Source organism: Camelus dromedarius, chromosome 11 (assembly GCF_036321535.1).
Source record: "Camelus dromedarius isolate mCamDro1 chromosome 11, mCamDro1.pat, whole genome shotgun sequence".
In the NCBI taxonomy this organism is placed as follows: Eukaryota; Metazoa; Chordata; class Mammalia; order Artiodactyla; family Camelidae; genus Camelus; species Camelus dromedarius.
The window spans coordinates 69926995-69953222 of NC_087446.1; the positions used below are offsets into that span (position 1 = coordinate 69926995).

The window sequence follows — 26228 nt, forward strand, 5'->3', positions numbered from 1 at the left end:
ACTCCTTGAGGACAGAGGAGTGGTTTTTAAGGTTCTCCAAGAATGAATCCCAGGGAACTCTGATGGCCAGTTGTCAAACTGTGACTTTGTCCTTTGGACGGTGTACCCACCAAGTGTATTGGAATTTTATAGGTTTCCATTTCTCTTTAATTCATGTCAGGTGATGAGGACGTGGTCACAAGCATTTGACACCTTGTCGAGGTGACTTTGGGTACCTGCCTAGAAGCGCAGGCACAGCTGAGGATGCATCATACGTCTTGCCGCCCTTCCCGTTCCCTGGCTCCGTGATCACGGCAGAGTGGTTCCTTGTTGACCTGTCCGTCTCCTCTGTGACATCATAACCCATGAAAAGACTGGAGCATATTAACTTGGCTTTGTTAAAGTCAAAGGAACAGATCTAATATGGAGTCAGATTTGTTCTTTCCTACTTCAGTAGTACCATGGAGAAGGCACTTTGGGCAGCTTTTTATAGGGTCCTGGAGGCTTTCTCTCTCAGCCTCTGGGCGCCTCTATAACAAACTCTTCATAGATATCTGGCTTGCTGGAAATCACTCCGACTCTTTTGCCCTGAAAATGTGTTCTGTTTATAACTCATCCCTACACCTTGGAAAAAACTCAATAAAAACTCAGTGGGTTTTACACAAACCAAGGGCAGGGGTGAGGGATAGCATGTTACAATTTTATAAAACTAATAATAATAATAATAATAATAATAATAATAATAATAATAATAATAATAATAATAATAATAATAATGATGGAATACTTAAAACAGCACTGGGCACATAGGAGAGAGTCAATAAATGGTTCCTGGCTTAAATCAAAAGTGATGGTTCAGTGATTCCATGGCTGCTGTATTTGCTGTGCTAGTTACTCCTTTGCTCCATTACAATTTTTTTTTACTGAAAAAGAAATACATGCATGTGGTTAAAAAAATTCAAACAGAGCACAAAAATACACAAGTGAACGAAGTTTTCCCTCATCCTCTGTTCTTTCAGCCCTCCCTGGAGATGCCACTGTTTACTAATCTTTGTGTGATTTTCCAGATATGCTATGCACATTCCCACCTATGTATGTAAATTCCTTTAAAGTTTTAGTTATATTTAACTTAAAGTGATGTAAATACTGAAGTGGCTTCTTCCCCGGTAACAGAAAAGAACAAATCTGTCTCCATATTAGATCTATTTTTTTGATTTTAAAACTGTGCTTTGCCTCCTAGGCTTCATCTTGCTTGTATGAAAATGTTGCCTAGAGCCTGAAATATACAGGAGAGCCTATTCTGAAGGCTCTGCCCTTTAAGGATATTTAACACTTTTTCATTCATAAAAAGATTACAAGTTGCAGAATAGAAAATAACGTTTGTTTTGCTGGAGGTTTACAGAGATTTGACCCAGGCAGATAGCTGCAAGAAAAAAGGATTCTAAAAACAAAGAATTCCTACACCAAGAAGTTTGCTACAACTAAGCACGTAGGAAAGGAGCCTGAATTCTGACTTGGGGAGATGGTTTTCCAGGACATTAGTTTGCCATCTAGGTCTACAGAAACTTGCTGTTCCATGCCCCAACACCTGGTCTCCGAACTTATTGGCCTGTCCTAAACTGAGGAGAATGAATTTGGACTCGGTAACACTCCTATCTACCTAGCAAGCTGGGCACTGGAACTGAGGACAGCTTTCCCACACCCAGGGAACTGCTGTGAGCCCTTGATGGTTCCACTAGGGTGGGGTGTGGTTTATCCAGGAGGGATAGGGACTATGCACCAACACTGAGGCAGTCTGCTCTGTCTGGGGCTCTGATCTACCTCCCGCTCCCCACCAGCCCAACAACTGGGACAGTGGAGCCAAGGCAGAGATCGTGCCTGCCTGTTTCCTAGCGTGTAAAAGCTGAATATGTACTCTTCCCAAGGTAGTTCTGAGCGACAACACCTTCAGGCACTTGGTTCCCAGAGCAACAGAAAACCCAGCTCTGCGTGGGGGCAACGGGTGTGATCCCTGTAGGGGTTCTGCAGAGGCCTTGGCTGGAGGGCTGGACCAGGGAGGTAAAACTTGAGCTGCGGGCCTTGAAGTGTTAGAGAAGGGTACAGAGGCAGGACTGCCTCCTCCTTTGTGGTGCCCCCAGAGGTAAAGATTTTTCTCCCCATCTCCGCTACTCCCCTCCCCTCTCCAGATCCCTCCCTTCTCTCTGCACCTCCTGTCCATCTGTTTCACTCCACTTTCCCCTCCTCTCCTCCTTCTTCCATCTTATCCCTCCATTGCTGCCCCAGCTTTTCTCGCAGAACCAAGAGGATCCCTGGTCCTCCTGCGCATGCGAAGTCGGTGCACGCTGGACCGCCGGGTTGGAAGCCCCAGCTCCAAGCCGGGGATCGGCCCCAAAGGCTTCTCAACTCTGTCTCCCTGTAGGCTTTGGCTCCTTCCAGAAGCCTGGGCCTCTTGCTGTGGAAGTGCAAGTTGGGGTCTCCCGGGAAAGGGGTCAGGCGGCTGCGGGAGGGCGGTCTGCGTGTCACAGCACGCGAGGGTGTGAGTCAGAGTGTGTTCAGCTGAATTCCTTGGACCAGGCACCTCTGACCGCACCACCTACCCCGGCGCCCCGGCCACAGCTGTCCAGGGCCAGGTGTGCACCTGCCGCCTCTCGCCCCTGCCGGGCTCCCCTCAGTCCGCGGCTGGCGTCCCCTTCCCCTCTCCCGCTCGTGAGTCCTCTCCTCCCGGGCTTCCTCTCCTCGGCTGCCGGCCCGTCCCTGCCCCTGGGAGGGCTGTGTCCCGGGCAGGCGGGGTCTGTGGACCCAAACGGGGGCGGGCGGCTGGGGCTGGAGCTGGCCTCCGAGCGGGGCTGCAGCCTGCGTCCACACACCGCCACTTTCCCTGCACCGCGACCCCGGGGCTCCCCTCCTCTCCCTTTCCCGCTCCCTGAGGACAAGCTCAGCAGCGTGGGTGCTGCTCCCCGGGCTGAGAGTCTCCAGCTGTAAAGCCCAGCTTCTCCTGGTGGAGTCAGGAAAAGGGAGCGCCAGTGCTGAGCGAGCTTCCTTCTCCTCCCTCAGTGTTTCTGCCCCAGGTAAGTACCTTGAACACTTTCAGTTTTTATGATGGCGGTGCTTGTTGATGACACGTGTTTTTATAGTGAGAGGGATTACACTGTTGAAAGCAGGGCTTTGTTCAGTTAGAAATGAACTGAAGGCATGAGGCTGCGACATCCTCCTTCCTTCCCTCTCCCAGAGTGAAACATGTGACCGCTGATTTTAGGAATACAGTTACAGTCCCTAAGTAGTCCATCCCAGCTAGTATGTGTTAACAGGAACAGCACCACCAGAGGCGTTGAAGACCTAGGGACATTGCAGTCCTAAAGAGCTCCTGGCACAGTTTGGTTTGTTTTGGTTTTTTCTTTTTCTTAAATTGTGGGGCAGACTAGTTGTATAGAGTGAAAAATAATTGTCAAGAAATATTTTTTCATATAACAGCTTTATTGTGATATTCTTCACACACTGTGAAGTCCATCCATTTAAATGGTACAATTCAGCAGCGTTTAGCATATTCACAGTGGTGCAACCATTATTATTCCAGAACGTTTTCATCACTTCAGAAAGAACAGTGGAAATGAATGACCTAAATACCCTTCCCCAGTGGTGGTTCTAAAGAAGTTTCTTGGCTGTTCCTGACCCTAAATTAACTTGTTACATTCCATGTAATATCTGGTTGGTATTCTAATCAGAATTGCATTGAAACTGTCTATCAAAACAGGAAGAATTAATGTCTTTATGGCTTAAACTTCTTCTATGCATGAATAAATCTGGGATCCTATCTTTTCATCTGTCCAGAGCCTGGCCTATGGGAAGTCCTCACTAATTTTGGGGCTTGTGAATGATGAGATTCTATACATCGTTAGTTGCAACTGTTGCCTTTCACAGGAGAGAAAAGTAACCTCAGTGAAGCCAAGTAACTCTCTGATGGTGAGAAAGATTTCAGTCAGTGCTGGAGTGATCCAGTGGACTTGGTGCTTGCAACCAGAATTCTCCACCACCTACTGCTAAGGGGATTAGAGTTTTCTTCTATTTTTTTCTTAATGGCGTTGCTTTTATTTTTACTTATTTTTTAAATTATTTTTATTGAAGTGTAGTCAATTTTCAATGTTAGTTTCAGGTTTACAACAGAGATTCAGTTATAAACATATTCATATGTATATACATATGTTTTAGATTGTTCTTAGTACAACTCATTACAAGAAATTGAATATAGTTCCCTGTGCTATATAGTAGGTCCTTGTCATTTATTTTATATTTATTAATGTGTATCTGTTAATACCCCCTTTCCTGCCTGCTAAACACAGTTTGCTTTCTATGTACATGAATCCATTTCTGGCAGCACCGTTTTTCCTAGTAATATATGCTGGTTGGCTGCTTTCAGTTTCAGTAATTCCATCTTATCTGTGGGCGTTTTTCTTCTGGTGGGCCTCTATGTGTTTTGCACACGTGGTATTAGAGATCTGTATTTGGGAGAACTCCAGGCCTAGTGTCGTCCCTGGTATGGAGCGCCCACTGAGCTGATGCTTGAACTGGGAAAAAAGCATATTAAATGTTGGAATTTCCACTATGGTTGAGAATTCCAGGTTTCTATAATCTGTTTAGCCCACCTTAATATTGGCTGCACCCATACTGGGTAATTTGGTGGAAATTCATGGTATTGTGTTGTAGATACAAGGACGTGTATGCTTCTTCTCTTTCCTTTTTCTAACACATATTCTCCTGGGCCTCCCAGATCCTCCCCCAGAAGTGCCGAGGGACGGTTTGGTGCTATGCTGAGGCAATATCTGTTAATAAGGCCCTTTCCTCATCTCTTCTGAGCATCCATTTCCTTCTCTGCACAATGAGGGTTTAGACTAGATAAGTCCTTTTCAGTTTCTTTTTAAGCCATGTTTCCTTTGAGAAACAAATATGCAAATCTCTCCTCCCATCCCAACACTTTAGATTTTGATAAGTCCTCCAAGGAGTGACATAGCTCTTTGTGGAAAATTGATGTGATTGTGATTCCAGGTGTCATAGAAAAGACTCTTCAGTGATTTATTGCAAGGAGAAAGCAGGAAAGGGTCAGTATGTCACACTTTCTAGTGTGAGCACTGGAGTAGGGGCTTGGGTTTAAATACGGTGACTGACGTGGCCTCTCTCTAATCTTGCACAATGTGATAAACCTCTCTCCCTCAGTTTCCTAATGTGTCAAGTTGGGGTGATAGTATTTTAAGGCTTTTGTGAAACATTATACACATAAACCATTTGTGTCTCGGTAGAAACAAGACCTGCTAAGGAGTCAGGGATTTCTTCGAAAAAAAAAAATCTTGTCCATAGCAATCTGTCTGTGTGTATTTTGAAGTTTCTGGGGAGTGAGGGTTGAGTCTAAAGTCCATCATGGGACAGGTGGCCCATGGGTCTGTGTGCCTCAGATTGCCCCCCCTCCCCAGTCCTCTTCCTCTCAGTCCAGGATGAAGTTCCCTAGTATATTTACACAAAGGCCTTGTGGAAATGGCTTTTCATTTTATTGTTTCACCAAGAAAGGCTGCCATCATGATCTCTGTGGTCAGTTTTTGGTGACCTGAAGGCTATGCAACTGGGGGTTTCTATTTAATAAAAAGAAAAAAAAATTACGAATACAAAATAAGACCTAGGGTGGTGACAGGGGCTGTTGGAAGTGGGGAACATTAGCTTTGTTAGTTTCAGGTGCAATGTCCTCTGGCCACGAGGACACATCCTCGTGCTCTTAAGTTGGAGGGACAAGTGGGTTCAGTTTGAAATTTAACTGAGTGTATCTCATGGGCTGGGCATTGTTCTATTTGTACTGTGTGTTCCTTATTTGAGACTGTGAGCTCATTTAACCTCAATAGCCTCTTTAAAAAATTAGACTTTTTATTTTAAGATGTAATGTAGATTCCCATGTAGTCGTAAGAGATTATATGGAGAGGGCCTATGGTCTTTTGCCCAATTTTCCTTAATGGTTCCACCTTGCAAAGTTGGGATACAATTCATTACTGACTCACTAACCCTTTGAGGTTTGTGTTATTGCCCTCATTTCTATTCATGATTAACCTGGGTCTTAGAGAAGCACACAGGCATGCCCAGGCCACCCACATGGTTAATGTAGAGTCAGGTGGAATGTGGGCTTGGAATTTCCAGGCAGTACCATTATGATGGTCTGTGGCAGGCAGCAGCATTCACTTTGCTTGTTTATTCATTCATTCAACAAACTTTTATTGACTAACCTCAGTGGGTCAGATGCTTTCATAGGGTTATCTGATTCTTCAGCAGTACTGATAATCAGGTAATATTTTCTTTTTTAATCTGAGAAAATTAGCTCTGCGAAGTTATAAACCCCCAAAAGGAAATATAGTTCATAAAGGAGGGATAGTAAATTTGTACAGTTCCCATTTTTTATGCAGGTGGTACCCTAGGCATTTTACATTTTACATATCCATAATCCAGATATATTTTTGTAAGGCAAGGATTTTTTTTTAATTGAAGTATACTCAAGTTTACAATGTTGTGTCAATTGCAAGGTGTTTTTTGAATTTTGAATTAAAAAATATTTTTTGAGGAGAGTAATTAGATTTATTTATTTGTTTCATTTTTTAAAATGAGGTACTGGGGATTGAACCCAGGACCTTGTACTTGCTAAGCACGTGCTCACCGCTGAACTGTACCCTCCTCCCCAAGGCAAGTTTTCTTATCCATTATTCTGCAACTTAGGAGTTCAAATAAATTGGAGTTGAAATCCAGATGTTTTGATCCCACTGTGGTTCTTTTGTTTATATTCTGCTGAAGCGGGTTCGGGAAAGCAGTTCCTTTGTTCATTTCTTTATTCAGCAGTTTTGAGGACTGACTATGCATAAGGGTCTGGCTAGGTGCTTGGTACAGTAAACAATAAATGATCCTTCTCTGCAGGGCCCGGAAGCCTAGACCAAAAGCTGGGTAATGTGATCCGAGCTACGGTAGCCATGTGCAGACTCTGAGGACAAACTGTACCCCCAGCTTTGCTTGGACTTCCCTTGCCTTCTGGCTGGTACACACCAGGTCACCGCAACCCAGAGGGGCCCGCAGCCCACAGCACAGTATGTACTTCGATCTCCTCTCCCCTCTCTGCAGGGCCTGCAACACGAGCATCCCTGACTACGTTCAGAGTGCTGAGGACTACAAGACTCTCCCCGTGGTGGTCCAAGCCGTTGGGATCATCTCAGAGGAGAATTTCTTTTGCATTTATAAGCAAATCTCCTTGGTGAGCCGGATCATCCCCTGCGGCTCCCAGTGGGCACTCTGTATCTACTATAGGCACCACTATGCGCCCGAGAATGGGTGGAGCGAACTCCAGACCAACCGCAAGGTCGTGGGCCTTGTCACCATTGCGGACTGCATCTTGGCCAAGGCCTTCGATAAGCTCCACATGCAGAGGAGCTGTATGGCACCACGCTTAATGACTCTCAGCTCTTTGTCTTTGTTCTGCATGGGGAGGTAGCCGAGCAGACACGCACCGACGTGGCGTTCAATCTACAAGGACTGCAGTGTGGTGAAGAGGATCGAGGGCTTCACTGAGTCACTCTTCATCTCGCTCAAGTCTAAGTGGCTGGATGGGGCCCCCGACAACTCTGGGGACAAGATCCCGCTCCTCTGCATCCTGTTTGAGAAGGAGGACTTCATGGGACTGGACACAGACTGAAGGTAATTTACCTGGCGGCCCGCCCGCCCTGGTTCTGTGCCAGGTTGCTTCCCTACATCCAGAAAGGGATCAACAAGGAAGAGGGCTGTCTAGTAGCCAAGGGTGGAGGGAGGTGCAGCCCGCCGGTTTACAGACATTTAAAAGTGAATCCGCCTTTGTTTCAGAGAGATCCTTTTAGGGTTAGTGTGGACACTGCCTCCCACTTTTCAGACGGGAACCCTGGTGGGACACTTGGAGTTGCTGTCCAATAGATTAGCCACAGCCACTGATGCTAGGAGCTCTGGGGAGGAGGCTGGTCTGAGCTGAGAGGTGCTGTAGGTCAAATGCACATCAGATGCTGAGACTTGTCTAGGAAAAAGAATGTAAACTATCTTGTTACTTTCTATATTGATTACATGTCAAAATGATAGTATTTTACATACAGTAGAATAAGTAAGATCTGTTCTTAAAATCAGTTTCTAGTGTTTGTTTTTGTTTGTTTGTTTAGTTCTTTGTTTACTTTTTAAATGTGGCAACTGGGAAACTTTCTTTACATGGATCTCATTTCATTACTGATGGGCAGCGTGTCCTGGGATAGTCTCATCCCTTTGCTTATAGATGAGATGCTGAATCCCAAGATGCAGAATGAGGCTCCAGTTGAGGTGGGGGTGGAGCCTGTGTCTCCTGACTCCTAGGCTCAGCACCTGCACGGCTCAGGCCCTCTCTTCATGCCTGACAGTCACCATGCCAGGTTAAGACATCAGAAACACCGCCAGGGACTTCCGAAAGAACTCCTTATGCAGGAAAAGGCTTGTCACGGTGTTTGGGACAGAGCAGGGAAAGGTTCATATTCACTTTGTCCCTGTGATTATGTCAAAGGCCTCACTTTGCCTCGAAAGTGCAGACGAGCTCTTCTGGGCTGCCTACTCCCCACCTTCTGCTCTGTTTCCCCATGTGTCCAACATGCTGTCCCTCGGGCAGGAGAGGTTGAGATGCCTTTGCAGAGAGGTGGTACCCCTTTGCTGCGGAGAGTGAGGGAATCTGTGTCTCCCCGGCCTACGGCCTTGGGCCTTGAGTCTGGAGAGCGCTCATGGCGGTCTCACAGGTGACGGTCGGAGCTCCTAGAATGTGCAGCTGGGTCCTCTGTGGAGGCGGTGATCTGTGATTCTTGAACTTACTTAAGATCAGATCCTAATTTCTGGTTGTTGGTCAGTTGGAGGAGAAGGTGCCAGAGAATTGATAAAAAGAAAGTCCAGAACAGCCCTGTGAGTGAGAGGCACAGGGGACCCGAGTCCCACCTGCGTGTGTTGCCTGGCGAACTCTGGATGAATTTTCAGTTCCTCCCCGGAGATTCTTCTATGGCTTAAGGAAGGGGCAAGTAATGTCGTGGCCATGATCTGTACTTGTCCTCACAGGGTCCTGTGATCTACATGTCCGCACTCCCCTTCTGCTCCTTGGAGATGAGGTGGCAAGTTTAGGAGCCTGGGCACTGCTGAAGGCACTGCTGCCAGCATCGGGCTTCTCCCAGACTGGCTCCGTTCACCTCACCTGTCACCCCCTGCTGAGCCCCCAGGCATTAGTCCAGGTAGGTGCATCGGTGCAACGTAAGCAGGGACCAACTTCTCCCCCTGGACAGACTGCTGCGTGAGCAGTGGAAGCCTGGAGCCATGCCCCAGCCCCGTGGCCATTGCCTCCTCTATTGTCATAGGAGGCACTGGTGACATTTTTGCTCAGCAACTGCTTGGCTCTGAGTCTGTAGACCCACCAGAGAATGCCAGCTTGTTTTTGCCTTTTCAAGTCTTTCCTTGGGATTTCGCATAGTAGTTGGATGTGTGCTTAGCCCATAGTGTTTGACACAGTCACCATTGTTTACCCAGAACCTCGTGTACCAGGCATGGTTCTCAGCATCAAAATACAGCAGCGCATTAAACCTCCCTCCTGGTGGGTCTGTCTGTTGTGGTATAAAAAGCACCCAGCCAGCATCAGAACGTCAGTGAGATAACGCGGCCTGTGAGATCGGGTCAAGCACGTTCTTCTCCAGTCACTTTTACTCCATTGTTCCTTTTACTATTCTACAGTCATTAATTTATAAAACAATGCTTTGGCGCAGGAGCAGAGCCTAATCCTCTCCTGCTACTCTTGGTGGGAGTGAGTAAAACTGTCCAGCCTGAAATGTGACCATAATTTGTAGCTCAAAATCTATCTAGATGCATGTAGGTGGAGTTTTGGTTTGGGGCTCTGACCACTTTGGTGTCCCCCGGCAGCACTGCTCCACACAGGCCCCTGCCTTCCCTGGAGCAGGAGGTGAGAATGGGTCTCATTGTCCCTGCGTCCCTGGCCTCACACACTCATGTAAATTCTTGTACAGGCTGTCAAATTCATTTTTGTTCTTGTGTGTTTCTAATTTTCGCTTGTTTCTCTTTTCCTTTTTCTTTTTCCCTTTTTCTCTTGTACTGGCCTTTGAGTATGTTGTTGCGTCTGAAAAGGTGGGCTGTGCACACCCTGCATTGGAAATAGCTGAATCGCCCTCCGTGCAGTCTCCATCACTTTAAAAGGCAAAAACTTAACAGCTGCCTTGATCCATGTATTATCCTAGTCATCTTTTTATTTTCTTATTTTTGGAATGTTTGCTTTGTTATCACATCACCCACTGGTGTTTGATACCTGTTAAAATCCTTGCTTTGAGGAACCTGTTTGGTCCTCCTTATATTTGGTGACAAATGCGCCCTTATTAAATTTGTTTGATTGTTTTCAAGAAGTGAGATGCGAATTGATTTAGGCGGCTGCTGAGGGATTATTTTCATAGAGTATTTAAACTTGTAAATTCAAAGTCTGCAGAATCTTGCTCAATTCCTGCTTTTCCACAAACGTGCTCTGCACGCGGTTCCTGGCTGTGGCTCTGTGACGTGCGTGATGGTGCTGCCTGGCCGGCGGTCACTGGTGAGGAAGTGGCCGGCTCATGGGTGAGCAGCTGTTGGAGGAAGCAGTCACCGTTTTTTTTTTTTTTTTTTTGCATTCAACTTCCCAGTGCCATTTACTTTACTTTGCCTTCATAAAGGGGCAGAAGCGGGTCTAAAATCCATGCCACTCTTTTGTTCCCTTTACGAGGCTGTTTTTTCTGAGTATCAGGACAACATTGCCTTCTCCTAAGTAGCTGGCTCACCTGGATCTGGTGGACACAGGGTCCGCTAAAGGGGACCGTGGCTTCCTCTCTGCTTCAGCCAGTTGGCATGCAGAGCCAGGTCTGTGGTTTGGCTCAGCAGCCATGCAGTCCTCCCTACACAGGACTTTACTTTTAACACATGTTTTCAGTAAGTAGCTGACTCTGTGTCTGTTGCAGCTGACGTCCACCACTGACGGCCGTGTCGTTAGTTTGCCGAGTGAGTCTCCAACACCTAAGTCAGCCGTGTAGGAAGAAGCTTTGACCGACCTAGGACCTTGGATTTTTACCCCCACTCTGGTTCATCTCACCTGGGGTAAGTGTTTGGCCACCACCGTCATGCTGGCCATGAGGCCTTGTTCTCCTTTCATGCTCTGGTCCAAATGTCGACACTTCACCCTTCACTGACTTGGTCTCGCTTGAGACAGGCCAGGCTTTCTGAAAGAGTCCATCACATTCTCGGGGGGAAGAGAACAGATGTAAGTGTCACAAGTAGAAGGAGTCTAGGCTGTCCGGGTTGGCAAATGCAGGCTTGGATCTGTGATGGCTGGGCTGTGCCCTGGACACAGGCCTTTCCCGTGGCTCCTGAGAGCCCAGGGTTCAGAGTGAGAACAGCCTTGCCTGGGTTCCTCCATCCTCATCTGCTCACTGTCAAGTGTGTCTGCTAATTAGGAGCTTCCACAGACCTCGGGCCCTTCAAAGTTCAGACCACGGGAGAACCTTGAGTCCCTTCTCCAGGGCCTCCTTTGTGAGAATCCAGTGCCTACTGAGGTGACCCGTGCCAGGAGATGCCTCCCCATCCAGGGAGCACCCTTCAGAAGATTGTGACTCACTGCACCATGCTATGAGCTTGTGGGGTTCCGGCCGTAGTCCCTGCAGAACCAGACTTGAGATGGGCTTAGCGATGGAAATGACAAGACAGATTCCAGTGCAGGGCTAGGTGGAGGGAACAGGGGAAATTTAATGTGACCTCAAACACATAGGTGGGTGCTGGGGCTGTTACTAATATGGGGAGCGTGGGAGGTACCTCCAGAAATCGAATTCCAGCGTAAATGGTGGACATGAGGCATTTTTAAGATGCCATTTGTCATCCAAGTTAGGACTTCAAAGACGCACTCTGGTCTATGAGCCTGGGGCCCAGGTGAAGGTGCCGGTCTAGAGATACACGTTGTGAGTCGTCATTCTTAGCTGGTGTTCACAGCCGTGTAGGTGAATGAGCTCATCTAGAGAGGTGCAGACTGAGGCTGAGGGGGGGCAGGGCTGTGCCTCGGTTAGAGGAAAGCCCAGGCAATGCAGGTTTGGTGTGTCAGTCAGCGGCAGCGTTTGCGATTTTCAGAGCAATACCATTTAACCTTAAGGGGCGGGGGGATGGGGAGGGCCACCCAGGAAGAAATCTGAAGGGAAGGTTGTGGCCACGTGTGCGCGTCTTGGGACGATGCAGTGGCTGCAGGGTCCAGGGTCCGGGAGGGGAGTCTCCTCAGAAGCTAGAGTTGGAGTGGGGAGAAGGTAGTCACACCCATCTGTGAGGGAGAGAGGGAGGCCTAGGAAGTCCCCACCCTACTGGACTCGCTTTCCTATGAACAGAAGGCAATCAGACAGAGGATCTGAGGTGAGAAGGGATGGGGGCTGGGAGGGGAGTCAACCTGGAGAATGGTGCTTGGACAGTTTTGGAATAATCTCCCTGCAAAATAGAGTTAAAAATTCTCAGACTCTTAAGAACATTGATGGTGACTGGGGAGGAGACAGTTGTTTTTCTGGCCTCCTAAGGGTAAGTCATGTATCCGGGGACACACAGAAGAATCAGGCAGTCTGTTCCGGGGGCTTGACCCTTACCTGGGGGAACAGAGCAAGTTTGAAGGGGGAGGAGGGCAGCGGAGGGAAACGAGCCAGGCCCCGTGTCAGGTACCTGTTGGCCGCCCTACTTGCGTGTTGCATTCACATCCATGCCTCCCAGGTGGGTGGTGGCAGCCCCCTTTTGCAGATTGGGAAGCCTTCTCAGAGGGGTTTAGGAATTGGTCTGTTTTGCAGCTAGTAAATGCTGTAGCAAGATTCAAGCAGGGCCTTGTCAGATTTCAAGAGCATGTTTTCTCTACTAATTCCGGTACCTCCCTGTTGTACGTGGAATGGTGAAGTGGGTCAGTTTTGGAGCCTTTCAGAGAAAGTGCAACTTATGTGCCTCAGGACTGTTTCACAAATCTCAGTGTTCTTTGATGGTTCGGCACCGCAGTGCTTTTCGCCCCACAGAGGTAAGGTCTTACTCTTTTGACGATGACGTGGTTGCAAATGACGTACAGGTGCAAAACCAGACTTAGCAGCTTCTGAAGGGAAACTCTCTAGTTCTCCCTTGATAGACTTTCTTCCGCGGGATGTAAATGTGCTGCAGCGTAGGCCTGAGCTTTCCGTATGGAGTGAGGGTTTCATATATAAAGTTAGCATAAAACGGTCAGATGAAGAAAATCGACGTTGACAATTTATTTTTGGGTTTCACTAGACAAGATATACTATCAGTTCATGGCCCTTATAGCGAATGAAATTGAGTACAGAACATTGCATTTCTTCCTTTCTATTTAGAGTTCTCTTACTGCATAAGGCTGCCTGCTTTGGAACATCAGCTCCACCACCAGGGCGCTGTCTTTGTGTTGGTGTGATTGCATTTACACAGTGCATGTAATCTGGGCTTCCTCAGCCCCAAACACTCCAGTGCAGAATTACGGGCTGTAGCCATCTCTTAGACACGCAAATACTTCTAAAATTATATGATGCTAGAAAAGAAAAAAGAGAGAGAGAGAGACTGCCCTTATCAAAATTCATTTCAATTCTAACTGCAAACTGTTGTTGAGCAGCTCTGGTTTCCTTTGGATATGAATATATACATTTCTTTGCATGTAACCTAGATTTTGGACTAGAACACCAAGCTCTTGCTGTCCACAAGCCACAAAAATAGTAACCATATTGCATACGTGTGAAATATTTTATTCTTTTTTTCTGAGAAAGAATCCTTGAATTTGGGACTTCAGCTGTGATTTTTGCTTTTTGCTTCTCCCACCCCTCTTGTAATCTCTCACTCCTTCACACGTGGCCCCCAAGAGGTCGTGGTCTCAAAGGAGCAGGCAAACACCCAGTTGGTCTCCATGCAGTGCTGATGTAGAGGGAGCCCAGTCAAGACCTAAAGGACATTATCAGAGAGGACTTCCTGGAAGAAATGGGCTCTACATTCAGTTGTGAGGACATAGTAAGTGTCAGCCAGGAGAAGGCATCAAGAGGATGGCTCACGTGGCAGGAGCAGCCCGGGCAGAGGCCTGGAGGCTTGTGGGGTGGAAACTCGGGGAGTGTGCCTTGTGTGGTCCAGGGTGGAGGGTGCCCTGCTGGGGAGGACACTGGAGATGACCTTGGGTGGAGGGCTTTGGATGAGTTTGGGTTTTACTAGAACTGACACAGGAGGCAGTGAAGGGTGTCAGCAGGCAGTGACCCTCAGAAAAGGTACTTCTGGTTTTGCTTCTGATATTCTACAGAAAGAAGGGTCGGGATGGGCGAGAGCAGGTATGTCTGTAACTTGGAGTCCCACCCCGTCATTCATTTATTCATTACACTAGCACTTCTGAGTGGCCAGGGGAGAGAGAGTGGACCCACATTAGTAAGCAAAATGTATTTGCTTCTTGGGAGCTTAGCAGTGTCAGAAGTTGACAGCCTAGAATATTCTAGGAACAGAGGAACAAAGTGTGGAGGTTGGGGGGAGGGAAGGCTTCGAGAAACAGTCAAAATGAGCCTGGAGGCAAGTGGGAAGTAGGAGCAGGTCAGGGGGCCCCTGTGGTTACTGGGGACCTGGGAACTGTGGTGAGGCTGGGTGAGCAGTGTCGGGGGTGGGGCTAGAACTCCACCAGGGAGCCTCTGAAGGGTTTGAAGTGGGGGTGATGTAATCAAATTTGTGCTTTGGGAAGGCTGCCATTGCTCTGTGTGTGTGTGTGTGTGTGTGTGTGTAGCGGGGAAGAGCGGGAGGGTGCCACCAACTGGGGGGGTCATTAGAAAACCATTCACAGGCTGGGAGGTGACCCGTGGGAGAGGGGCGTAGGGGCTGCTTGGGGACGGCAGGAGCAGTGTGGATGACGGATTTTCTTATGGGGAGGGCTTGTTAGCGGGGCCGCCCTTGCGGCGCCTTTTGGCTGGAAGAAAACAGATGGAGGCCACCAGGTGGACTTTCCTCTTCTCTCCTTCCCTGCCTTGTGTGATGATCTTAGCTCAGCCAACATTTGGAAGAGAAGAGCTAAGTTCCAGGGTAGCCCAGGACTTTGTTGAGCTCGTTCGCTTGAGATCTGATAGGATTTAGGTTTGTGTTCAGATCTGCATATACACTCTGGTAGAAATATCCGTCTTTTGGATTTCCATAGGTGTTTTATTCTTGATAAAAATTGCGTTCTTGGTGAGAGGAAATTTAATACAGCTGTTATCTTTCTCAAAAAAAATCATATCTTTTAAGAACATTAATATTCAAAAAATAGGAATATTTAAAAATGATAAAGTAAGGCTTTGGTGTAGTTTCTTTGGTTTCCTAGTTAATGTGGACTTAGAGCCTTTGCATTACTTAATAGCACATCCTTGTCAGTATTTAAAGAGCTGTTAGGGAGCGCCCCAGGCCCCACCTCTCAAAGCATCATTAAAGTTTGCTCTGAAATAGTGAGGTCATAAAGGTCTTGTTTGCAGAAACCAAACAGTTGGTTTATAATATGCAGCATAGCTCCCTTTATAAAATAATAATAGGATCAACATTAAGAATGTGGAAGATAATTGATTTTTTTGAAATCTGAAACATAAACTTTTTTGTGCTAAAGTTGCAACTGGAAATTTTGAAATGAAAAATCCTACTGTAATATAATCCACGGAATACATATGGGCCTTTCACGATTCAAAAGTAACTGCGCAGTGGTTTTTGAAGTCAGGAGCATTCCAGCTCAGATACTGGCATTGATGGTTGCTGGTTTTCAATGGAAGAGCCTAAATTTGCCTTCTTAGCTGTTTTTGTTGTTGTTGTTGTTGTTGTTTGTAGTAAGAGGTTTGAGTAATACTTTGACAGCATGATTTTGGGGAAATTTAGGGTTAGATGTCGTGTAACAGCAGTGAGATATTTCCATGCATTTTATTTTCCGGACATCACCAGGGCACATGTGTGGTTTGTGCTTGCAGGCAGGGATGCTGCAGTACTCCCTGATACATCACCGCTATGTCCTGGAGCTGCTCCGGTCAGTGAATGATTTTCTGTGGCTTGGAGGTAAGGTGGTCTGATGCAGATGATCAGATGTGTAGTTAAAGTGCTATTTCTTGAAATAAGAGAAACCAGGAAACATGGCTCTAACAATACAGGATGAGGGAGGAGAACTGGCTGAGATACTTGCAGTGGGGCGTCTTCTCAGGTGATTCCCTCCCCGTGATTCCTGCCAATATCCTCCCCAGCCCTGCACGGTAATGCTGCCAAAGCAAGCATGCACTTTGCTCAGAAACGCAGTGAATTTCCTTGTGCCTCCATTGGTTGGCTTTTTTTTTAAAGCACATCTTGCCCTTTGTTTAATGTCATCCCTGCTAGTCACCTCTTAAACTCATTCTTCTGGACCTCGTCCATACATAGCTGCTGAATGGATGAACAGAATGTAGTATCTCCATGTATTGGAACATTATTCAGACGTAAGAGTGAATAAAAAAGAAAAAAAAATAAAGGGGAAGATGAAAATGTCCACCTGTTCTGGGAAGTCCACCCTGACTGCTCAACCCGACTTTTTCCCTTTGAAACACAATAACTTATGCTCCAATCTACTCTTTTTGATAGTACTTACCACCTTCTAATAAACTTTAACGTTTTCAAAAAAAAAAAAAAAAACAGAGCGAGATGCTGATACCACTTCAACATCTACGAGCCTTGATAACAGCATGTTAAGTGAAAGGAACCAGACACAAACGGCCACATATTGTTGATTTCAGTGATCTGAAATGCCCAGAAAAGGCACATGCAGAGGCAGAGAGCAGGTGATGGATGCAAGGGGCTGGCTGGAGGGGGGATGGGATGTGACTACTAGTGGACAGGGGGTTTCTTTTTGGATGATGGAGTGTTCTGGAGATAGATGGTGGTGAGGGCTGCACAACCGTGAGTGTGCAGAAGACTGCTGAGCGCTGTCTCTGGGAGTGCCTGTTGTTGGGGCTGCTTTATTTTGGCCTCATCCTGCAATGTGAGGAGTCATATTCTGCTGTGGCCTTTCTACTCCTGTGAGTGGTGAGGCTCAGACACTTTGCAGAGTCATGTTTCATTTTTCCCCTTTGCTAATTGTAGGCAAAAAAGGTTTAAGCCTGAGAAATTACTCCATCTGCAGAAATGTCTTTCAGTTTTGCATGGTGTAAAAATATTGAGAGCTTTTAAATCATTGAGGACAGTCTGTGGGGGGAAAGAGCCCGTGAAGCCTGGGCGTGACCTGGAAGAGCCACGCTTCCCTCCCAGACACGGGTGGGGACTTCACCCCCGTTCAGGCAGTGAAGGGCCCAGACCCGTGAGCAGAGTTGACACTCGTGAATATTTACGTGTATCCGCTGCTTCATCTTGGATATTAATTTCAAGCTGAGTCAGTTTGTGGCGGCAGCCTCATCCTACATCAGGAATTTATAGTATCTGCTCTTTGAGGTGAAGACCAGACAGACTTGATTATTTAACAGTCTCTCTTGAATTGATATCTCAGATTCCTTTGTCAAAAGCAAAACAGCAGAAATACAGACGTCCTTTAATGCCGATGTGACCTGGAACGGGTTTAGTCTCAGTGCCTCAGTAGCCTTGTCTGCGGGTGGAGAACATAACAATGCTTCCCTCAGAGGGGCTGGGGAGGGGGGAGTGAGAAGCACAAATGTAGGACTTACACGTGATGCTCATGAATGACCGAATTTAGTGCTCTCAGCCTGGTGAGGCCTCAGGGGCAGAGATGTCAGAACAGAGCAGTCCTAGCCGGAACTCATCCGTGTTGGCAGCTGTTACGATCACTATCACCACTGTGGGTTATCAGGTAGTTTTAAGACTTGGTAATATGAATTCTTGAATAATGTTAAAAGACTAGACATCTCAGACCCAGTTTACATAGTTCTCAAGAATTCCTCTGAGAAATGGATGTTTTTTTCCCCATCTTAAATCTGAGTTGAGTCTCTTAAATAATTCTGTATTCCTCCATCATTTTGCTTTAATTCTCCATTTCTTAAAAAATTTTTTTAAATGGAGTTACTGGGGACTGAACTGAGGGCCTCATGCATGCTAAGCACATACTCTCCCAAATGAGGTATAATCTCCCCCCTGTTTTTTTTAAACTTTACTTTCTTAATATTCAGAGTTTAGAGGCCTCTAATTCTTTTTCTGGAGACTTATCCGTGAATCTGTAAATCTATTATTAATGGACAATACTTGGTGTATTAAAAAAATCAATAGATTATTCTGCAATCCATCCAAAAGGAAATGTTCATTGACTTAAAATATTTCTCCTTTATGGTGATTTCTACTTTTTGGTCTAGCTTAATTTATTAACAGCCATCCTCATCATCATAATGACCAAACTCGCTGTGAGTGGACACCTGCCTAAGGCTAAAGTGCTTTCCTCATATTTTATTTCATAGCAGGTGTTTGAGCTTAAGTATCATTGTCTCCTTTTTTGCAGCTGAGGATTTTCAGATGGAGCAGCTTGTCCCAAATCATACGCAGCTGGTGGTGGCTACCTCTGTTCTGGAACCCTGGCTGCACAGGATGAATTTTTAATTGCTCCTCTAATCAGCCTCCCATTGAGTGCTTTCCCGAACACCTCTAAGTCCATAAATGGCCGATTTTAGTGATCTCAGCCTGATGAGGCCTTGAAAGGAGAGACACCAGTGAGAATGTGAGACAGAGTGGCATAAATTAAAATTGCACATTTTCAGAAATTATTTATTCTCAGGTAATGACTTAAAAATTTAGTATTTTTTAATTTTAGTGCCCTGTAAGCATTAAAACAAAACATTTAAAATAATTATTGTGCAAAAGAGAAGTGGGCTTTGAAAGTCCAACCATTGCTTATGATGTTACATGTTTTTCTCTAGTGGCCCTTATTGACAGATATACTTACAAAGACTGAATTGGTTTTATGTAGTCTTAGTATTGAAGAAAAGATTGTCAGTGAATATTGTAACTAAAATCTTTACTCTTTTCTTTCCTGATGATGAATATGTAATTTGTTTTCATGACTTAAGTACATTTCCTCATTTGTGAAATTTGAGTAATATGGTTTAAGTTGTCTGTGAGAGTTAGACGCCTTGTATAAAAAGCACCCATGGTGTGCTTAATAAAAATATGCTGTCACAACGCCAGATAGTTTAGAAGGATCAACTCTGAATACTAAAGAATGTGGCTTATTTCTGATGCATATTCAATATGTTTATATATGATATATATGAATATGGTTTAAGGTAACAAGGATTCTTTTTATTTTTGTGTGCAGTATGAAGTTTTAATGAAATCTGTATCATTCTAATGAGACAGGGACTAGTTAAATTGCCTTAAGCAGACGACCTTGAAGATTATTTAATCAGAATATGTATTGTTACATCTCAGAATTCATGTTGCCGTGTAACCATCCCCTCAGACATTTAAATTCGTCTGATTCTGAACAGATCCATTAAATTTAGAAAAATCCACATTGATCATTTTCAGGGAGTAAGCTTCTCAATTTTGTGATTAAAGAAAATTTTGATTTTTTTTCCTGCACTCTTAACAGGTTTAAAATATCAAAACATTGATTTGACGTGTCACTTTTTAATAGAGAGAATAAAGCTCATGCTGTTTTACTACGTAAATAAATGTTTTTGTATTTCAACAAACTTATATGATTTCTGGCTCTTTGAGAAGTATTTTGCAAGATACTTAGATTATCTGCTTTTGGATAAATACAGACGTGACTTTTATGAATATAGGCCTAGTACAGATCTGTTGGTTTTTGCTACAGTTCAAGACATGAGGCCTAGGGGAACTTTGCTCCGGATTGACAGGAGGACAGATCCCAGGTCTCAGTCTCCCCTCCTGTAAAATGAAGTGGCTGGACTGGATTCTTTCCTCTTCTAAGATGAGTTTCCATGAGCCTGTGTCTTTTGTTTATATTCAGGAGTATTAGCAATATCAGATTAAATACTGACTACCCCTCCCTTCCCCTGAAGCAAAGTGCAGTATGTGGTACACAAGATTTTAGTTACCTGATTCTCGTTTCTCATCCTACAGGCAATTTTTGTGTTGCATGTTTCCCGGCAACCTGGAAGGTCTTTTTAGCCATAGGTGGCACTGTTGCACATTCTTACAGTCTTAATTTTCCTGTTTTTAAAAGAAGGCTTAAACAACGTGATTTTATTTTGATTACTTTGCTTAATGCTTCAGAATACCACAATGTCCATTGTGTCTGTCTGCCTGGAAAAATTATTCTGCTTATATCTTAGTTTTATTCTGTCATCTCGCTGTGAACTTTTCAGACTTGCTGTGCAAACAATGGCAAAATCGGACTTTTCTTCCAGTGTTAGAAACCAGTGAGCGTGAATTTTATAAAACAGCTCTAAGCGGCCTCTGGAACACCTTAAAGGTGAAAAGTGTATTGAGTTCCCTGAGTATTGACCCCGCTGCTGTGTGCTTATTGGTGGGAGATGATTTGGTACATATAAGAAGGGGTGTAGTGTTTTGACTTGGGTTTGTCTGCACGTGCTGCCACTGAGCCACTTGAGCCTGAGTCAGTTCTTTCTGAGTCTTCCCCTCGTCTGTGAGATGGGGACGCTCGTATCTGCTTTGTAGAATTCTGAGAATTAGAAGTTATGTAAAATGTTTACCACAGTGGGTATGTCAAGAGGGCTCTTAAACTTTTGCTGCTGTTTTGTGTGAAGCCATCATTTGACGGTCTTTGGCAACTACTAAGAAGCACGAAAATAAGAAAAGCTGGTTTTATGATGAAAGATATTTGAGGAGGTTCCATAGATCCTATACCCATAATTTAGCATCAGCAGAGTCAGAACTGTTACACAGTGGCCCTGAAACAATGTTAAGCCACAGAATTTTTTGTTACTTCATATATGTTGGGGCTTAAGGGGATCCAATACTTATACACATGTTGTCTCCAGCAGCCAACTGAGAGATGACACAAAAGAGTAGGCAGGCGTTAAATGTCTTCTTTGTTACTGATGAAGCCACGTTCTCCATGAACTTCAGGGCTGTGGGTAAATGAGTGTCGTGATACTGTGTCCCAGAAGTAGAGACTTACCCTGTCCCAGGTATCTCTGGGCCACAGCGAGCCTTCCCTTGAGAGGATCTGCCCCATCATGCACAGGGATGTCCTGCCATGGAGCTGAGCATCCCGGGTGCTTCCTAAGGGTGGCCAACCCTGGAGGGAAAGGAAGGGTTTCACATGCCCTGCTTGTCTCCCTGGAATCACACCTCACTCTGTTAGTGTGAGGAGGGCTAGCTGTGGGCAAGGTGTCAGGGGTGTGAAGGGGGAAGCACTCTCCATGGCCCAGAGGAGTTGGGAGGAGGCATCCCCTCCCTCAGTTTAAAGACGTGGTGGGATCAACAGAAGGGTGCACCCCAAGAGTTTATAAAAGGAGAAATAAGGGTTTTCTTTGGGACATAGACTAGCCAGGAAACACAGAAGATGATTAGAAGGGAGACTTGTAAACCACTGTAATATTAAGTTGACATTTGTTGAGCACCATAAAAGTGCTACATTCTTTTCTGAGCGTTTTACAGAAGTGTATCCTTCAATCTTCTCAACAAGCGAGTAAGGAAGGTTTGATTTTTATCCCAGCTTTACAGTGTGGAAATTGAGGCACACAGAGGGTATGTTGGCCAAGGTCACAGAGCTAGTAAGTGGCAGAGCTTGTATTTAAAACCTGGCTGTCTGGTTTTGAGGCTCACAGAGACGGTCTTTGGTTGTTTAGATCTAACTGCATGCCTTGATCACTGTACATCTGTGCATCTGTTAGCCCAGAAAGGACAGGGAAAGGAGAGTCACACAGTTGCTCACAGTCGTGTCTCGGCCACTGTCCATGAAGAGTGCACCGTGATTAGCGTTATTTTCCAGGCAGTAGATCTGTTGGTATAACAGAAATTTAGTCCATTGAGTTAATCTAAAAACCCTTCCTGCTCTACTTCTGTCCATGCTTGCCATGTGACTGCCTGCCCGTGATTGGTACATTGAGGAGAAAATGTACTCATGGTTGAACTCTGATATTTCAGTCTGGTTCATAGTTTCACGTCTTCTGTTACATTAATAATTTAAGTTTCTGGTTTTCTTGCATCAGTGTCTCATGCGTTTGGTTAATGTGAAATCAGTCCATGGGAGCCCAGGGGTGCTGACTGCATAATTTTTGAGCACGTTGTGGCACTTCTACCCGTGCAGACCTGACTGGATGTTGTCCGCCTTCAGCACTTTTTTACCCCAATATCAGGGTCCTATCCCATCCCCGGATGTGAGGCTGGAAGCTTTCTGAGAAGGCCAGTCAGAGGCCAAATCCACCAATCAGAAAATGATGAACTACCTCAAAGTGGGTTTAATAGAAGAAAAGGGCTTCCAGGTAATCCGATGGGCTGTTCAAATCCCTTTGGTGAGAAGCTGTCCACTGTCTGTGGTTGAGCTGATTCTTTGCTGTTGAAAAGTCTGGAGTAGATGAAGGGACTTTAAAAAGCAGAAAGGAGCGATATCAGGTGGTACATCCACACCGGGGAGAAGTGATGGATGACCGCCTGTGTGAGGCATAGACAGAGTCCTACAAACTTCATAAAACAGCTTCAAATGATCTTCCATCTGAGTGCACTTCATATGGGGTCCAGTTCATCAATGGTCGCGCTGAGAGGGCAAATATTAATGATGGCAGAAAGGACACAGCGGCATCAAAAATTCTCAGTCATGTTCCCTGTTTAAAGGATGTGGCACAGTGTAATATATTTGAGCTGGTTTTTCACTGAACAATTTTTGTGTTTTCTGGGACTCCCCAGTGCCCCAACGTTCCATACAGCTGGGTGTCCCCTCAGTGCAGCTCCATCAGCGGTTGCCCTGGGCAGACGCGGTGTCACGGGGAGCAGGACGGTCAGCGTCCCCGGCTCCTCCGAGCCCCGTCTCCTCATCCGCAGTGCCGGGTTTCTCATCCATGTCTACTTAGTAGTGTTGCTGAGAATCACAAGTGATGGTTATCAGGTGTGATTTGTGGTTGTCTCTGTGATTGGAATATAGTCAATATTTGATAGAAACACTTGTTTTTTTATTCCAATTGTGGCTCCTAGATTGCAGTGGTTTTTAGTCTGCATTTTTTTATATCTTTACTCATTTTTAAATATGCACTTATTTTTATTTATTTTTTTGGAGGTACTGGGGACTGAAGCCAGGATATTTTGCATGCTAAGCAGGTGGCCTACAACTGAGTAAGACCCACCCTCCTTGTCTGCACTTAAAAATAAATATTGTAATACACAAAAGAGCTCTTAAACACCATCATGGGACATAGTCTCTGTATAGGCATTTGAACACGTATACTATATCAAGAAGAATAAATGTTGTTGGGACAAACCTTTCTGAATCTGTTAATGTGCTTAAAAACGATCATAGCTAGTGATAAACACGAGACTTGGATCCAGTACTTCTTAGGGTCTGTTTTGTCATCATGGGAAATTACATTCTACAGAGAAGGCTAATTGGGTCTCTTTGAAAATTGGATATTTTAGCAGATGATCAAGGCTTTCAAAAGCTGACAGTTTTGTATGTTAAACTAACTACAAATTTATGTTCTAGAAGTTGGAAGTCCTAAGCTTGTGAAGTGCCCAGTAATCCAGGGGGAATATGTTTGTGTCTCTGTGAACGATTGTGTGTGTGATTTAAGGAAGGTAGAAATAAGTTCCATATAGACTTCTGATACCATTCTCCTCCAGTTCAAGGTGTAGGCATATATTTACACAAGTAAATTGATGTTCTTTTGTCATTTGGCATATTGGGAATAAGAGGTTCTCATACTTGTTTCAGAAGGGTTGGGGAGCATGAGCTTAGAAAACGGGAGGAGAAAGAGGCAGGGAGGCACTTCACACTTTGTGTAGGATTTGAGGAACAGTAGCTTTTCTTTTCTCTTTTATTCTAAAGCAAACTGGCACTGAATTGTAACTTACTATTACTCAGAATTGCTTTTCTAATCAGATATAAGTGCCTCAGATTTTTCAAGGCAACATGAATGATGAAATGTGTTTTAACATTTATCTTTAAAAGTAGTTTTATTTTTCAAGGAAAAGGCTATAGCCTGTTCTTTCTTCCAGCTGCAAAAGAAATTCTCATTGATCTATGTACATGATCTATGTGCTTAGTTTCTTTGGGGTTTTTTGGTTTTTTTAAGTGCTTGTTTCATTGTGGTGTGAATGAATGTTTAAAATTTTTGGATTTTCACCTTTAGAACATGCTGATTTATCAGAACTGTTAAAAACTTGATTGTTCTTTGGTCGTTGTTTGGTGGAGCACCCTATTGATTTCTGCTGTGTGTTAAAGAGGGAAATTCTTCCTCTAGCCTGCATATCATTAAGTGAATGGCTTGCCGTGTGCCTTTAAAATTCATTGAATGCATTGAGCATGTTTGTCCAGTGAATTTTGAATTGACTCATAGTATTACTTTGTTTTTTTTTTTCTGTGGCTTTTGCTCCTCTCCACAAGAATTTGAATTCCCTGTTGCATTTTGTATACGTGTTCTTAACAGGGGAAGATATTTTGAATTTTTTACAGAGGTGGGTTTTCCTATCCCCTCTGAATGCCTTCTGTAATTGATACAACAAAAATCTGTTATTGCAGTGCTAAATAATTTCATAAACTATTTTTTGGCTTAATCAGAAGCAATGAGAAAGAGTGATAATAAAAAATACGAAAACCTTCCTTCCTTTGAAGAATATAAATCAGGTGGTTAGGCTGACGCATGCTTTGTGCCTGACATACTTACTCTCATGTCATTGTGTATCATGATTCGGAGATGGAGATACTTCAGGTTTATAGATTTTTGTTTTAACATTTGTGTTGAATTCTTTCTTCAGGCTGATGTTTCCTGTTTGGTTTGTGGAATGTGTAGAAGAAGGGAAACAAATGCTTTTTTTTTGTTTGTTTTCAGGAGGCCTGAGTTGCTGATGAGAAAAAAGTTGAGGGTGGGCTGAGGAACAGAGTGACACTCCCTCTCCTCCCGGCTGAAATTGATGAACAATAAAATCAATTAAGTGTATCGATATTTGACCAATTTAAGTTAACGAGCTCAAACTGGCTAGTTATGCCCAATGGAAAGTATTGAATTCACCTGCAGATTTAGGTGCTTTACCAAGTAGAAGCAGCTTAGAGCAATCAGAAAAATCAATCCTATGAGCTATAAAAAGTATATAATATCTTTTATTTTTGAAACTTTTCTAAGTTAAGTTGTGTAGAGCTAAAATTAAGTTTCAAGCACCAGGAGTTATGAGTGTGGGTGGTTCTGTGGGATCGTTATTCAGGGATGTGCATAGACCCTTCTAGAGTGGCTGAAGCTGGCAGGAAAAGACCCAAAACCAGGATTTGTCATCCCAGGATATTCTCCATAATGGTTCAATGTGGGAGCCCTTGATTGGGTTAACAAATTGTAGCAGACCCAGGCCGCCTGTCAACTTTAAGAAGAAAAACTATGCTTAGTAACTGCTTTGCAAGCAAGCGCCTGTGCATCCTCACTCCTGTCTCCTTGCCTTAAAAAGCAGAGACAATGCTTTGCTTGCGTAGTTGAGGTTTTAGATAGCACTCTGCTCATTGCAAAGCAAGGACCCAAGACCTCAGCTATAAAAGCTGGGCTTGTGTGCTGTTAGATAGTCTGTTATCCGCAAAACAAGGAACTGGCAGGTTTGGTGGTCTGTTTTGAAATTCACATATCTAAAGAATGTATTTAGTTCCCCTCACCCCATGACTTCCCTAAAGATACACTAAGACTTTGTACTCATGGTGGATTCTGTAATCTCTGTCTCATCCACTTTTCCCAAGTTTCTGCTTACTATCACACAACTGTTAATGACTATTTCCTTTGATTATACACAATAAATACGGGAGCATTTGATAGGCTCGTGGAGTTCGCTCCCTACTCCCTATCGATTGCTGGACTTTTTCCAGTCTTGAATAATCATTCCGTGTCTGTAAGATTTCTGCCAGCCAGAACCCACAGTTCCAGGTGAGAAAGATGCAGGTTTATCTCTCCTACCCGAGGGAGAGAGAGTAGAGAATTGAGATCTGCTTCCTTGTGGTCCCTTCCTGCCCCAGGGCAACTCCAGTTCACCTGCACCCTTCTGGCCTCTGCTCACAGGGCCTCTGTCCCAGGACTGACTGCAGCCTTTTCTTCCCCGGTCAACATTTCCTGTGCCTTTCA

The 26228-nt window shown here is 44.8% G+C and overlaps 1 long non-coding RNA gene across 1 annotated transcript in view; it reads left to right on the forward strand.

The window, feature by feature from the left end:
* Positions 1-10962: 10962 nt before the first annotated feature.
* The window catches only part of LOC135322439 (uncharacterized), a 47457-nt gene continuing 32191 nt past the window's right edge, over positions 10963-26228 (forward strand). The window contains exon 1 of the long non-coding RNA XR_010383018.1: positions 10963-11139. This is a non-coding gene — a long non-coding RNA (uncharacterized LOC135322439). The remainder of the gene's footprint in view (positions 11140-26228) is intronic.